We start from the raw sequence: 14,226 nt of genomic DNA on the forward strand, positions 1-14,226 counted from the left end.
ACAACACCTGGCTATTTTTTTGTTGTACTTTGGCTGGAGCCGGGTTTGAACCCACCACCCCCGGTATATGGGGCTCAGCACCCACTGAGCCACAGGTGTCACTCTATCATTATTATTATTATTGTTATTTGGAGATAAATTCTCACTTTGTCAGCCTCAGTAGAGTGTCATGGCGCAATCATAGCTCACAACAACCTCAAACTCTTAGGCTCAAGAGATCCTCTTCCCTCAGCCTCCTGAGTAGCTGGGACTACAGGTGCCCACCACAACGGCCAGCTATTTTTAAAGGTGGGATTTCACTCTTGTTCAGGCTGGTCTCGAACTCCTGAGCTTAAGGAATACACCTGCTTCTGCCTCCCAGAATTCTAGGATTACAGGTGAGAGTCACCACACCCCGCCTAAGAATGTATTAACTTAAACACCCTGCAACATATGCCTGGAACATAGTAGGTGGTTGATAAATGTTAGTAGTTCTTATTATTCTCAGTCTGTGCTTTTTAGTCCTCTCTCTGATATAGACCCTTGTTATTCTCTGGCTCCAGGTAGAGGTACATTCCTGTCCTCCAAATTTCATCCTTTGGCCTTGGCCTCCTGGATGAGAAAGGGATTCCAGGACTCTTTCCTTGGACTCAAATTCTTAGTAATGTCTTCTCCAACCTTCATAGAGATTTCCTTCTATATTTTTCCGGCTATTTGAAACATGTTATTCATAAGCCTCGTCATAGTCTTAGGGCGATGCCCATTTAACCTATCCCTGGGGCTAAGAATCACTAGGGTCATCTATAGATATGATCCTGTCTTATTTTACAACCACCTCCTGCAGGGACAGCAGACAACTGCTTTTCTCCTGGTTGAGCTGGAGAAGCTGGAAGAGGGAGCTCCTGATGGGAGAATAATGAGCAGGGGCTGGAGGCCTGAGGCTACGTGGTGTTGGAAGCAGGGGAGTGAAGCAGAGAGAGCAGGGATCAAAGCCCAGCTCAGAAGCTGTTCAGCCTGGACTCACCCAGCTGCATGTAGAAAGAACCCAATAGATGGGAAGGTTTGGTAAAACCACCACAGCAAACAGTGACCTGTGGGCCCAATCTGGACTACCTCTGGTTTTTATTTTATTTTTACACTAAGAATGGTTTTTTACCTTATTTTAAATAGTTGGGGAAAAGTATCAGAAGAATATTATTTTGTGACACACAAAGATTATAGGAAATTCAAATTTCGGTGTCCAGAAATCAAGTCTTATTGGAACACGGCTGTGTTCATTCACTTGTGACTATGGTTGCTTTCATGTTATAACAGCAGAGCTGAGTAGTTGGCAACAGAGACCATAGACCTATCAAGCCTAAAATATTTACTGTCTGGCATTTCACAGAAAAAGTTTGCCAACCCTAGAGTTATACTATTAGCTCAAGTTGGGACAGTAACTTTGACCTGCACCCATCACAACACCTTTTTTGTTCCGTGTTACATGACCTTGGCCAACTCTATCAAGTCCCTTCCCAGATATGCTAAGGACAGAACAGGTTAATTATATTGGTTAATTAGAGGAATTGTTCTTAAAGAGGCAGGAAGGGATGTGATGAGAGAACACTACAGTGAAGACTGTGGGCTCTGATTCAAATGTTGGCTTTACCTCTTACAGCAGTGGGAACTTGAGCAACTATTTTAATCTTTGTAGGCAGCAATTTCCATATTATAAAATGTAAATAATTATAGCCAGGTGTTGTGGTGGGTGCCTGTAGTCCTAGCTACGTGGGAGGCTGAGGCAAGAGAATCACTTAAGCCCAAGAGTGGGAGGTTGCTGTGAGCTGTGATGCCATGGTACTCTACCAAGGGTGATATAGGGAGACTCTGCCTCAAAAAATTAATTAATTAATTAATTAATTAATAAAATGTGAATAGTTAAACTTCACCTATATAAAAAGTCATCGTGAGGATCACGTAAGTTAATGTATGGAACAATGCCTGGCATATCGTAGGTACTCAATAAATATTCATTGCTAGTAATTACTATGATGGGATGGAGTACACCAGTGGAAGAGTTGGCCTTGGAGAGGAAAAAGCCATCCCACTTAGTGCGGCATGTGGGATAGAGTGAAAGCAATAGGCATTGGAGATAAACAGACCTGGGTTCAATTCTGTATCTGCTAGTGATTTTGTGTGACCTTAGTAAAATTGATGAACTTCTCTGAGCTTCAGTGAGAACTCAGTTGTCAAAGGGAAACCTTTCTGTTTTTGAATTTAAGAAACATTATTTCCTTTGTGGTACTACCTGGCACCATCTCAGGTGAAACACAGGTGGCTTCTGTTTCACCCTGTGCCAGTAGGCCCATTGAAAAAATTCTCTTTTAGCAAGCGTTTCACAAGCTTAGCAAATTTATTTGCAATGTTAAGAGTTTTGCTTTTGAGGGTAAGGACATATGGTGCCATACGCCCTCTTTCTCTAAAACTGCTCACTTGTCGCCTCTGCCCCTCTTCTTTCAGAGTGAGGCGCCCACAGTTCAGTCCTTATTCTACGCACATTTTCCCTTATCCCTCCCCCACAGCCCCCTGTCATCAAAAGAGGCTGATCAAGGCAGTTCCCCCCAAAATGGCTCTTTCCCCAAGAGGAATGCTCCTACTAGCTGCTTAAAGAGTATAATTCTCTCTATCCGCCAAACAAACAAAATGTGGCTAATTTTGCTTACCGCACAGGGCGTTTGTGGGAATTAAATGAAGTAATGTATCTGTAAGCTGCTGGCCCGCAGAAGGCAATCAGTAGATGTCAGTTCCCTCCCCCCAGGATTCTTTCTTTGTGATCTAAAGGAACAAAGACAGATGCTGAGAGATATATTGAGGTGGGGATGAGGGTAGATAAAGCAGCGGAGAAGGACATCTTCTTGACCATCAACCTCCAGGACAGCAGAAGAGATTATTTGCCAAGAGCAACTGGACGAGGTGGAGGCTGTCAGGGCGGAAGTCAGACAAGCCTGGTTTATCTTGGAGTCCATCCAAAAGGGTTTAGTTACTAAAACAGCAGTTCCTCTACATAAATCCTTCACGTTCTTGAAAAATGCTCACTCCTGCATCACAAATAATCCTCATTTTATTACTCTGGCCTCTAGGGCCGAGGTTTGAGTCCCGCAAGCCTCCCCCGTCCCAGTCCTGCAAGGCCCCCTCTCTTGCCAGGCCTGCAGGCCCAGACTCATAGCTGCAGGGTGGGATCCCCAGGCCAGATCAGTAAGAGGCCTGCAGCCAAATGCTATCGGTTAGCATGAATCTCCACGTGCAGGCAGCGATGTTTTCCAAACCCTTTGAAAGTTGGGCTCTTTTCAGTACTCTTTCCTTAGGTATAGGACTCTGAAGTGAAGTTCATAAGCAGAGTTCTACATGCGAAGGCGTGGGGATTTGGGAATTCTGTTATGTGTCTATTTGGATTCGTCTGATCTCCTGTTTATGTTAGTTATCTTTTCTTTCTTTCTTTATAAACCGCAGAATTTTTTCCCAAACTTTTACCAAAAGAGATGATGATGGCTCTCTTTCATTTTACTGTGAGCCAAGGATGTTTCTCCCCAATGTTGTAAGAATGAAGTTCTTGGCTCGACGCCTGTAGCACAGTGGTGAGGGCGCCAGCCATCTACACCAAAGGTGGCGGGTTTGAACCCGGCCGGGGACAACTAAACAGCAATGGCAACTGCAACAAAAACATAGCTGGGCATTGTGGCAGGTGCCTATAGTCCCAGCTACTTGAGAGGCTGAGGCAAGAGAATCGCTTAAGCCCAAGAGTTTGAGATTGCTGTGATACCACGGCACTCTGCCAAGGGCGACATAGTGAGAACAACAACAAAAAAAGAAATAATTTCCTTTTTGATTACTCTATATCAAATTGTTTCCTTTTCTTCAAGAGGCCCTTACTACCCTTCCCAGCTGACCCCATCTATATCTATGTATCTATCTACTTTTTTTTTTAATTTTAAAGATGAGGTCTTGCTGCGAGTGCAGTGCCTATTCATAGGCATGATCATTTCACACCATGGCCTCAAATTCTTGAGCTCAAGCAATCCTCCTGCCTTGGCCTCCCAGGAAGCTGGGACTACATGCATGTGCCACTGCACCTGGGTCTATGTTTTTTTAAACACAAGATTTTTCATAGCTTTTCTTTCCAGAGCAAAGATATGTTGAAGAGCAGCAACACCCACCTCTGTTATGTAGCATAATTCTGGGCTAAAAAACACTAAAACAGGGGTTCGATCCCCAGTCCACTGTATATGTTCTGGAAGAATCTTTCTGTATTTAAATGTTTTGGTTTTATGACTTATTTTTTCCCCAAGTATAAAACTTGTTTGCATTCATGTACAGTAAGTGGAAGGCTTACCAAAATCCATAAAGAAATGTAAACAAAAACCACACATAAGTCCCTTCACACTCAAAAACCCCACTGTTAACATCTTGATGGATTTCTCTGGAGTTGTGTTTTCTCTGAAATGCAGTTAGATAGTTACCAAGTGTGATCCAATTATAGACACAGTTTTGAAGCCAGGATTTCTATTTACATTTATTTCATAACGTTTCCTAATCATTAAAAATTCTTGAAAAGCATATTGCTGTCATAATTTATTTAATCATTCTCAGATTGTCCGCACTTAGGCTGTGTCCAGTTTTTCACTATATAAATATGCTGCAGTGAGCTTCTTTATACCTACCTGGTGTTTGCATATCTAAAAATTTGCTTAGCAGTTATTCCTAAAAATAGGATTTCTTGTAAAATAGGATTCTGAAATCTCACTTGAGTCTTCACTATTAAGTCAGCTCAGGGTGTTTCATCTTGGATATGGTAATAAAGCATTTAATAAATAAAGCAGTAAAAAGCTTGGTGATTTTTGCCTTGTGGGGTAGTCTCCCATCACACAATTAGAGGACAATACAATGTAATGATGTTGCATTGTAATTATGACTTTGAGAAGGCAATGATAATGATCGTAAGAGCTAACATGGATTGGGTGGTTAATATGTGCTACGCCTTGTTTTGTTTTGCTTTTTGGGACGGGTCTTGATCTGTTGCCTGGGCTAAAGTACAGTGGCATTATCATAGTTCACTGAAAACTCAAACTCCTAGGTTAAAGAGAGCCTCCTGCCTCAGCTTCCTGAGTAGCTGGGACTATAGTTCCCTGCTACTGTATCTGGCCGATTTTTCGATTTTTTGTAGAGATGAGGTCTCGCCATATTGCCCAGGCTAGTCTGTAACCCCTGGCTTCAGGTGATCCTCCTGCCATGGCTTCCCAAAGTGCTAGGCATGCAACACCATACTCAGTCACTAAGCCCTGTTTTCAGATATTAACTTCTTTATTCTCACAACTCTAGGATGTAGGTACTATTATATTCCCATTTTATAGATGGGGAAGCTGAGACCCAGAGGGGTTAAGTGACTTATCCATGATAAGTGGCTAAGCCAGGATTTAAGACCAAGAATTCTGGCTACCAGCTCATGCCCTTAACCATACCATGATCCTGCCTGGAGATAATCAGGTGCGAAGCGTCCCCACCTCCCACTTGCTGGGGTGCACTGCTCAGGGCTACCTAAACTAGAGGAGGGTACCTCGCTGCTGAGGGCCTGCCCCCCTTCACCCTGGCTCCTTTTTCCATTTTACGAGCTGTGCCCCTAAGTTTGGACAGGACAGAAGCCAAAAGCACTTGATTCTGAAGGGAAAAGGAATATGTATCAGGCTGTTCTCAGGAAGCTGCTTATTCAGGAAGGGAGGATGGAGGGAGGAAATGAATGAAAAACACTGCCTCGGGGTTTTGGTGTTTCATTTTCATTTTTTTGACAATTGTTAGTATATTAGACTTGCCTAATTAGAAGTCACATTCTTTTATATTTTTCGCAAATTCCATTTTAAGAGGTTCTCAACATATGTGTTGGTGCAGCGCCAGTCTTGAACTGTAAAGCAGGAGTTATTAGAGACCACAGTGACCGTGAATTCTGAAGGAGGTAACTAATCATTTTTGATACTGGCCACTGCAGATTGCCTTGGTTACAAATGACCTCCAAACAGCTGTTCAGCTTGGATGGTTCCAGGCGCAGCTCACTGTGCAGAGTGCTCCTTGGGGCTGAAGTTCTGATTAATAGCTGTCTTCTTTTGTACCACCTCCTTGTGTTGACTTAAAACAATACCAGTGTTACAGAAGGCTACACGGGTGTTTCTGTTTAGGTCAAGTAGACTGGTGCCTCTGGGAAACAATACAACACCCACAACAGAAAACAAACACAGCAGCAGATCCACCCTGCTTCCCCTCTTACCCTGGTGGGTTCCTCTGATGAAAAACCCACCAGAGGATGTGCCTCTGTTCATGCAGACTTCTTTTTTCTTTTTCTTTTTGAGACAGAGCCTCAAGCTGTCACCCTGGGTAGAGTGCTATGGCTTTACTGCTCACAGCAACCTCCAACTCCTGGGCTCAAGCGAGTCTCCTGCCTCTGCCTCCCAAGTAGCTGGGACCACAGGCACCCGCCACAACGCCTGGCTATTTTTTGGTTGCAGCCGTTATTGTTGTTTGGCGGGTCCTGGCTGGATCCGAACCTGCCACCTTAGGTGTACGTGGCTGGCGCCTTAGCCACTTGAGCCACAGGCGCTGAGCCTGTTCATGCAGACTTCTAACAGTGCCACGAGTGAACTCGGGAAGAAACGCATCCCAGAACCTTTCAGGGATGCTGCTGTCAGAGATCCTCAGAGGGGCTGAGGTCTTTGCAGTGGGGGACTCTGTCCTGCCACAAATGTGCTTTATTTATTTATTTATTTTTGAGATAGAGTCTCACTGTGTCGCCCTTGGTAGAGTGCCATGGCATCACAGCTCACAGCAACCTCCAACTCTTGGGCTTAAGTGATTCTCTTGCCTCAGCCTCCCAAGTAGCTGGGACTACAGGTGCCCACCACAACACCCAGCTATTTTTTGTTGTTGTTGTTGCAGTTGCCATTGTGCAGTCATCGTTGTTTTAACTGGCCTGGGCTGGGTTCGAACCTGCCAGCCTCAGTGTATGTGGCCGGCTCCCATCCCCCTGTGCTAGGGGTGCCACCACACAAATGTGCTTTAAGTGTATGCTCTTCCCTGACCTGAGCACAGCGCTTGTATACAGAGGGGCTGGGTCAACAAGTCCTGAACTCAAATGCGTTCTGCTGCATTAGAATGGATGGCGTGGCGGGCAGTAGGAACAGGGATGCTTTCTTCTTTGATTTTGAGATAGTCTAATAGCAACCATAATGATGGCAATAATAATTGTTGATATTTATGGCTGGGCATGGTGGCTCACACCTATAATCCTAATATTCTGGGAGGCCGAGGTGGGAGCTTCCTGGAGCTAAAGAGTTCAAGACCTGCCTGAGCAAGAGCGGGACCCTGTCTCTATAAAAAATAGAAAAAATTAGCTGAGTGTGGTGGTGGATGCCTGTAGACCTGGCTACTCAGAAGGCTTAGGCAGGAGGACCCCTTGAGCCCAGGAGTTTGAGGTTGTAGTGAGGTCTGATGAGGCCTTGGAACTCTAGCCCAGATAATAGAGTGAGACTCTGTGTCTGAAAAAACCAAACCTGTTAACATGCATGAAGTATTCACCACGGGCCAGGCTCTGTTTCCAAAAAGCACGTTCCATGCATTATTTGTTTAATTCTCACAACATGTTTATGACGTAGGTATTTTTAATATTTATATTTTGGCGATGAGAATACTGAGGTTAAATCACTTTGCCAAAGTCATAAAGCTAGAGTGTAGTAAGTAGGATGTGACCCAACAGTCTGACTCCAGAGCCATTCACCACTCCACTGTCTCCTAAATGGAGTATTTTAGGAGGCCAATATTCTCTGAGTAGTATATCTATATAGCATACTAAAGAAATGTTATGATGGAGTTTGTACCCTAACAAGCATGTGTATTTACAGAAGGTGTTGTTTGTGTCATTAAATCATGTCTAGAGCATATATACCTATAACCATTTCTGTAGACTAATCAGCAACATGTGATAGTGGGGCTACTTTTGAACAATCTTCTATAATCAGAGAAGTATTTTTAAATATTTATCGAAGGATAATATGCATAGAGAAAAGAGTACTTGAGTGTACAGTTTCATGAATTTTCACAAACTGGAAAAGACTCATGCACTCACTTCCCAGAACAGAAACAAAACATTTCCAGCTCTAAAGCAGCCCCGTCTGATCCAGTCTCTCTCTCCCCTGAGGGTAATCTCCATCCTGACACCTGACACCAAAGATAACTTAGCAAAGAGAAATGTTTAATGTGGGAAAATTGTCAAAGTTCATGAAGAAGCTGCAGTTTCTCCAAGTGCCTCTGTGATCTCTAGTTGACCCAGTTACTGAGAGACCAAGGAAAAGAGAGAGAGAGAAAGAGAGAGAGAGAGATTACTCATTGAATTCAGTCTCCTTGGAGGTTACATCCTTCCCATCCATGGCCTTTATTGCAGAGACCCAGAAGCACCTGCCAAATGAGAACAAGACCAGGACAGGGAGCAGGCTGATGTTTGCTCATCTGCATGTGTTTGTGAACTAAAGGCAGTTTGGTATGTTGCTGTGTCTGGAAGCCTCTGAGTCCCCTTCTAAGAATTCCCATAGGGAGCTGGGCAGTAGGGAAGGCTGTGAGTTGATGAACATCAAAGTTATTTGGGCTGGGTGCAGTGGCTCACACCTGTAATTGTAGCACTCTGGGAGGGCAAGGCTGGTGGATTGCCCTGAGCTCATGGATTTGAGACCAGCCTGAACCAAAGCGAGACTCTGTCTCTAAAAAAAAAAAAAAAAAAATAGCCAGGCATTGTGGTGGGTGCCTGTAGTCCCAGATTCCCAGATACTTGGGAGGTTGAGGCAAGAGAATTGCTTGAGTCCTAGAGTTCGAGGTTGCTGTGAGCTATGACACCATGGCACTTGACTGAGGGTGACAAAGTGAGACTCTATCTCAAAAAAAAAAGTATTGATAGGTAGTCTCACAGAGTTCTACTCAGCACCATTTTAAAGATGACTAGTCTCTTGGGTTCTAGATCCCACCTAATGTTTTACATTAGTGTATAATTTGGCAAGATTCAAGTTCAAATTTCTTCTTGTTCCTAATAAAAGGTTTCTGGTCATCTTACATTTTTTTCTTTTCCTTTTTTTTTTTCTTTTTTGAAACAGAGCCTCAAGCTGTCGCCCTGGGTAGAGTGCCATGGCATCACAGCTCACAGCAACCTCCAACTCATGGGCTTAAGCCATTCTCTTGCCTCAGCCTCCCAAGTAGCTGGGACTACAGGCGCCAGCCAGAATGACTGGCTATTTTTTGGTTGTAGTTGTCATTGTTTGTTTGCCAGGCCCGGGCTGGATTCAAACCTGCTAGCTCTGGTATATCTGGCTGGCGCCTTAGCCACTTGAGCTACAGGCGCCCAGCCATGTCATCTTATTTTTAAATGTCATTTGTAAGCATATCCTTTCCTGCGTGATAAGTGAGATTTTACCCTCTAACTGAACCCTTAGTATTCTCTTAATAAATAATCTAGATTGTCAGCATCCAAAATACTCCAGGGCTGTAAAATAGGCACTGTGTTAACTTCAGGCCTCCAAGGTGCTATAAAAAATGTTATCACGGGGGAAGGGGAGAGCAGACAGAGAGAGAAGGAGGGAGGGGGTGAGGGAAAGGAAAAGAAAAATAAAAATGTTATTGCTTCTCTGCGTGCAGTGGCTCATGCCTGTAATCCTAGAATTCTGGAAATCTGAGGCAGGTGGATTGCTTGAGCTCAATAAGTTCAAGGCTGATCTGAGTAAGAGTGACAACCCATCTCCACTAAAAACAGAAAAACTAACCAGGCATTATGGCGAGGGTCTGTAGTCCCAACTACTCAGGAAGCTGAGGCAAGAGGATCACTTGAGCCCAAGAGTTTGAGGTTTCTGTGAGCTATGATGACACTTTGGAACTCTACCCAGGGAAACAGAGTAAGATCCTGTCTCTCACACACACACACACAAAAAAAAAAAAAAAAAGAAGAAGAAGAAGAAAGAAAGAAATGTTATTACTTCATACCTATCTCATAATAGAAGTTTAAACCTTAGTGACAGCCTTTCTCTCATGGTGTGTGCACATGGAGGTGAAGGCTCAAGGACAGTTGGTGAACTTGATCCAGATACTATGTCAACCCTTTCACTAAAGGCAAAATATAAATCTTTTTTTTGCAGTTTTTGGCCAGGGGCTGGGTTTGAACCCGCCACCTCCAGCATACGGGGCCAGCGCCCTACTCCTTTGAGCCACAGGTACCACCTTACAAGTCTTTTTTTTTGCAGTTTTTGGCCAAGGCTGGGTTTGAACGTACCACCTCCAGGATATTTCGCCAGCACCCTACTCCTTGAGCCACAGATACCACCCAAAATACAAGTCTTTAGTCTTATAAACTGTAAAGCCTAGAAGATACTGAATAGTCTAGAATGAATCAGTAGTTAAGACAGTGTTATTAGATGCAATAACTTAATCACTGCTGGAAGGATGAAATCTTGGCAGATGTTGACTAAAAATGGGTACATTCAATGCACAGTTTTGTTTTTGGTTTTTTTGAGAGAGCTAATTTTTTTATTTTTTGTAGAAAAGGGCATCTCACTATGTTGCCCAGGCTGATCTCAAACTCCTAGCCTCATGTGATCTTCCCACCTCAGCCTCCCAGCATGCTAGGATTACAAGCATGAGCCACCATGCCCAGGCTAATGCTTATTTTATGACAACATTTCCAATACTGTACCAACATGAATGTTAACCTAGCAGCCACCTATTAAATATGTATGTTCTGATTACATAGAGAAAACTACAAGTTGTCATTCGTTACCATTGATAGCTACTGAAGTTTGTGCTAACATCTTGAATTCATAGGTTCAGTCTATTATTTGCAATGTGAGTAGAAAGATGATATTCTCAATGGCTAGTTTTAAAAATACACCTATAATAATAAGGGATTATGCATGAATATATGGGCAGCATAAATAGTAGGTTTACTTCAGATCCTGTACAACTAATCGTGTTCTGGTAAATGTTTAACAACTGGCGGTCTAAGGGAAGAAAGCCCCGGTTTGTCCCATTTGCCAAGTTCTGTAGTGTAAATATTCCTACTGGGGCTGATTTTAGGCTACCAGTGTGGTGTTACGAAATGCAAAATTGGGAGGAGGTATGGGCAGTTGGCTTTGTGAGGTATATGGGCCAATCCTCCACAATGCTGCTTACAATGTCTGGAAGACCACTTGGGTGATACCTGATTAAATCTTGTTATGATACTAAGGGAAATAAGGGCAAATTTTATTGGCAAGGTCCAAGGCAGAGACATGTGATGTACATTGAAGCTCCATTCACTCCCCTACAATTTTACTTTTTTTTTTTTTTTTTATAGAAACAGGGTCTCATTATATTACTCAACCTGGTCTCAAACTTCTGGCCTCAAGCAATCCTCCTGCATTGGCTCCTCAAAGTAGCTAGGATAACAGGCTTGAGCCACTGTGTCCAGCCACTCCCTCACAATTCTCATTGGCCAATGAACTGGTAGTGGAAACATTTAAAAGTTGATTTGCAGCCAGGCATGGTGGCTCATGCCTGTAATCCTAGCACTCTGGGAGGCCAAGGTGGGTAGATTGCCCTGAGCCCACAAGTTCGAGACTGGCCTGAGCAGGAGCGAGACCCCCCCACACCATCTCTTAAAAAAAAATAGCTGGGCATTGTGGCAGGTGCCTGTAGTCCCAGCTCCTTGGGAGGCTGAGGCAAGAGAATCACTTGAGCCCAAGAGTCTGAGGTTGCTGTGAGCTGTGATACCACAGCACTCTACCAAGGGTGACAAAGTGAGACTCTGTCTCAAAAAAATAAAAAATAAAAGTTGATCCATAAACTTCAGCCCACTCTTTCCTTACTACTGCCATCAAGGAGGTCCCATGTTCCCAACAACGCAGATAAGAGATGGAGCCTGTATCCACCTACTTCCATGAATGTCTGTGCCCATTAACCTACGCTGGACATGTACCATCCTTCAGTTAGCTTCTATTGCCTGAGAAGCTATCTGATACAGAATTGGTTTTTGTTGCCCTTGGTAGAGTGCCATGGCGTTGCAGTTCACAGCAACCTCAAACTCTTGGGCTTAAGCAATTCTTTTGCCTCAGCCTCCCAAGTAGCTGGGACTACATGTACTCACTACAATGACTGGCTATTTAGAGACAGGGTCTCGCCCTTGCTCAGGCTGGTTTTGAACTCATGAGCTCAGGCGATCCACCCTCCTCTGCCTCCCAGAGTGCTAGGATTACAGGCATGAGCCACCTCACCTGGCCCAGAATGTTTTTTTTTTTTTTTTTTTTTTTTTGAGACAGAGCCTCAAGCTGTCACCCTGGGTAGAGTGCTGTGGCATCACAACGCACAGCAACCTCCAACTCCTGGGCTCAAGCGATTCTCTTGCCTTAGCCTCCCAAGTAGCTGGGACTGCAGGCGCCCACCACAATGCCCGGTTATTTTTTGGTTGCAGCCGTTATTGTTGTTTTGTGGGCCCAGGCTGGATTCGAGCCTGCCAGCTCAGGTGTATGTGGCTGGCACCTTAGCCGCTTGAGCCACAGGTGCCAAGCCCAGAATGTTTTAAAATAACAATTTATCATTATCTCTCTGCAAGTTAGCTAGGCTCAGCTGGGGAGTTCTGCTGCTTCTTACTTAGGGTTTCACCTGTGGTTGTGGTTCGATGGAGGCTGGGGTTGGGATCCTTACGGAGCTTGACTGGGATTAAACTAGAGATGGGTCTCATTCTGGCATACCCATGCTCATCCTCACTCTCCAGCTGTCTCCATGTGGCCTCTCTTCCCAGTAGAATGGCCAGACTTCTTATGTCATGAATGGCTTTAAATATATATCGGAAACTACCAGGATTTCCTAAGGTTCAGGCTGGAAATTGTCACAGCGTTGCTTCTGCCATGCTTCCTTGGTTAAAGTGGGTTCTGGAATCATGCAGAGTCAGAGTGGAAGGTGAGTCTCCAAGGCTGTGATTATCAGGAGGGAAAAGACATTGGGGGACCTTTTTGGAGACTGGCTACCACATATCACAGTAAGAAAAACATCTTTGTCATGTTCAGCCACTTAGATTTCAGGATTAATTTGTTCCCTTGGCAAAAACCTAGTCTAATTGGACTAATCCAGCAATTGGTACTGTATTAGTGAAGATAAGCTAGTCCCCGGGGGTCTGATGCCACCTCCATTGGTGACTCAGGGGTTCAGGCTCCTTGCCTTCTGTTGGAAGATTACCCACAACATGTTGCTTCCAGCTACTGGGGTGGAAGAAAGTACCGAAAGTACTTCTTGTCCAGAATTAGTGACATGTCCCCCACCTCAACTAGGCAGGATGAGAAATTGGGGGGACCACCAATACTTGGTGGTTAGTAAGTGTCTCTGGCATAAAGTTATGTGGGGTTCTTGGCTTCTTATCTTCCTCCTTTCCCCATATCTCACCCTCTTTAAGAAATTTAAAAGAAAGAAAAAGAGGAAGGAAAATGGAAGGAATATCAAAAAGAATTTACTCTGTACATGTAAAATACAACCACTAAAACTACTAACAAAACTATTAACACATACTGCTAAACAATCACTATTAACAGAGGACAGTAATAGCAGAGGCTTTCGCTGCGTTTTTAACCAGTCCTTTTTTCTTTTTAATCAGCAATGATAAGGAAACTAAACCAGATTAAGTGCCATCATCTAGGAGGTGCAAAGGCAAACACGGGGAAAGGAGTGATTGAAGAGCACTTCAGAAAGCTTGGTGCGTTCCAATCAGCAGGGCCTGATTACTCACAGCCCAGGACACTTAAGGAATTGGTAAATGCAATTGCAAGACCACCAGCCTTTATTTTAGAAAAGGAAGGAGGTTGAGCAGGAGAAAGTTTTGACAGGTAGAATCAGCGGACGGAGTATCTGTTTTTTAAAATAGGAGAAAGGACAGCTGTAGTAATTATAGACTATTCAGCCTATCATGCATACCTGGGAAAGACACACGAACAAATGATCAAACAATCAATTTGCAACCATCTAGGAGAGCACAAGGTCCTGGGTAGTGATCAACATGATTTTGTGAAGTACAAATGATGCCAGACCAATTTAATTTTGTCTGTGATAGAGTGATGAGCCTGGCAGAAGAGGGGAAAGCAATGGGCACAACTGTACTTTGACTGAAGGGTTTTTTGGTTGTTGTTGTCTAAAATTAAAAAAAAAATTTTTATCCTGGCTTGGCGCTTATAG

Source organism: Otolemur garnettii, unplaced genomic scaffold, assembly GCF_000181295.1.
Source record: "Otolemur garnettii isolate 467f Iridium unplaced genomic scaffold, OtoGar3 scaffold00006, whole genome shotgun sequence".
Taxonomy (NCBI): Eukaryota; Metazoa; Chordata; class Mammalia; order Primates; family Galagidae; genus Otolemur; species Otolemur garnettii.